Raw genomic sequence first — 2,500 nt, 5'->3', positions numbered from 1 at the left:
GGTTTGGTTTGGTTTGGTTTTGTTAGGTTAGGTTAGGTTAGGTTAGGTTTGCATTGGATTGGTTTGGTTTGGTTTGGTTAGGTTTGGTTAGGTTAGGTTAGGTTAGTATAGGTTAGGTTAGGTTAGGTTAGGTAAGGTTATGTTAGGTTAGGTTTGATTAGGTTAGGTTTGGTTTTGTTTGGTTTGTGTTGGTTTGGTTTGGTTTGGTTTGGTTTGGTTTGGTTTGGTTTGGTTTGTTGTATTTTGGTTTGGTTTGGTTTGGTACGTTGGGTTTAGGTTGGGTTAGGTTGGGTTGGGTTGGGTTAGGTTAGGTTAGGTTAGGTTAGGTTATGTTAGGTTAGGGTAGGTTAGGTTAGGTTGGGTTAGGTTAGGTTTGATTAGGTTTGGTTAGGTTGGGTTTGGTTTGGTTTGGTTTGGTTTTGTTAGGTTACGTTAGATTAGGTTGGGTTAGGTTATGTTTGGTTTGGTTTGTTTTGGTTTGGTTTGGTTTCGTATTGTTTGGTTTGGTTTGATTTTGTTTCGTTTGATTTGGTTTGGTTTGGTTTCGTTCGGTTTGGTTTGGTTTAATTTGGTTAAGTTATATTAGGTTAGGTTAGGATGGGTTAGATTAGGTTAGGTTAGTTTGGGTTGGTTAGGTTAGGTTAATTTAGGTTAGGTTAGGTTAGGTTAGGTTAGGTTAGGTTAGGTTTGGTTCGGTTAGGTTCGGTTAGGTTAGGTCATGTTAGGTTAGGTTAGGTTAGGTCAGGTTAGGTTTGGTTTGGTTTGGTTTGGTTTAGTTTGGTTTGGTTTGGTTTGGTTTCGTTTGGTTTGGTTTGGTTAGGTTAGGTTAGTTTAGGTTAGGTTAGGTTAGGTTAGCTTAGGTTAGGTTAGGTTAGGTTTTGTTTGGTTTGTTTTGGTTTGGTTTGGTTAGTAATAGGTTAGGTTAGGTTAGGTTAGGTTAGGTTAGATTAGGTTAGGTGAGGTGAGGTTAGGTTTGGTTAGGTTAGGTTAGGTTCGGTTCGGTTCAGATCGGTTCGGTTCGGTTCGGTTCGGTTCGGTTCGGTTCCGTTCGGTTCCGTTCTGTTCAGTTCAGTTCGGTTTGGTTCGTTTCGGTAAGGTTAGTTTAGGGTAGGTTAGGTTAGGTTAGGTTAGGTTAGGTTGGGTTAGGTTGAGTAGGTTTGGTTAGGTTTGGTTTGGTTTGGTATGGTATTATTTGGTTTTGTTAGGTTAGGTTAGGTTAGGTTAGGTTAGGTTAGATTGGGTAGGTTTGGTTAGTTTTGTTTAGGTTTGGTATGGTATGATTTGGCTTTGTTAGGAAAGGTTAGGTTAGGTTTGGTTTGGTTTGGTGGGTTTGGTTTGGTTTGGTTTGGTTAGGTTTGGTTAGGTTAGGTTAAGTTAGGTTACTTTAGGTTAGGTTAGGTTAGGTTAGGTTAGGTTAGGTTAGGTTTGGTTTGGTTTGGTTTGGTTTGGTTTGATTTTGGTTTCGTTTGGTTTGGTTTGGTTTGGTTTGGTTAGGTAAGGTTAGGTTAGGTTAGGTTAGGTTAGGTTAGGTTAGGTTAGGTTTGGTTTGGTTTGGTTTGGTTTTGTTAGGTTAGGTAAGGTTAGGTTAGGTTTGCATTGGATTGGTTTGGTTTGGTTTGGTTAGGTTTGGTTAGGTTAGGTTAGGTTAGTATAGGTTAGGTTAGGTTAGGTTAGGTAAGGTTATGTTAGGTTATGTTTGATTAGGTTAGGTTTGGTTTGGTTTGGTTTGTGTTGGTTTGGTTTGGTTTGGTTTGGTTTGGTTTGGTTTGGTTTGTTGTGGTTTGGTTTGGTTTGGTTTGGTTACGTTGGGTTTAGGTTGGGTTAGGTTGGGTTGGGTTGGGTTAGGTTAGGTTAGGTTAGGTTAGGTTATGTTAGGTTAGGGTAGGTTAGGTTAGGTTGGGTTAGGTTAGGTTTGATTAGGTTTGGTTAGGTTGGGTTTGGTTTGGTTTGGTTTGGTTTTGGTAGGTTACGTTAGGTTAGGTTGGGTTAGGTTAGGTTTGGTTTGGTTTGGTTTGGTTTGGTTTGGTTTCGTTTCGTTTTGATTGGTTTGGTTTCGTTTGGTTTGGTTTGGTTTCGTTTGGTTTGGTTTGGTTTGGTTTGGTTTGGTTTCGTATGGTTTGGTTTGGTTTGGTATGATTTGGTTTGGTTTGGTTTGGTTTGGTTTCGTTAGGTTAGGTTAGGTTAGGTTAGGTTAGTTTAGGTTAGGTTAAGTTAGGTTAGGTTAGGTGAGCTTGGGTAGGTTTGGTTAGGTTTGGTTTGGTTTGGTATGGTATGATTTGGTTTTGTTAGGTTAGGTTAGATTTGATTTGGTTTGGTTGGTTTGGTTTAGTTTGGTTTGGTTTGGTTTGGTTTGGTTAGGTTTGGTTAGGTTAGGTTAGCTTAGGTTTGTTTAGGTTAGGTCAGGTTAGGTTAGGTTAGGTTAGGTTAGGTTAGGTTAAGTTATTTTAGGTTTGGTTTGGTTTGGTTTGGTTTGGTTTTGGTTTCGATTTGTTTGGTTTGG

Source organism: Schistocerca piceifrons, chromosome 9 (genome assembly GCF_021461385.2).
Source record: "Schistocerca piceifrons isolate TAMUIC-IGC-003096 chromosome 9, iqSchPice1.1, whole genome shotgun sequence".
Lineage (NCBI taxonomy): Eukaryota > Metazoa > Arthropoda > Insecta > Orthoptera > Acrididae > Schistocerca > Schistocerca piceifrons.
Note: the sequence above shows the minus strand (reverse complement) of the source record.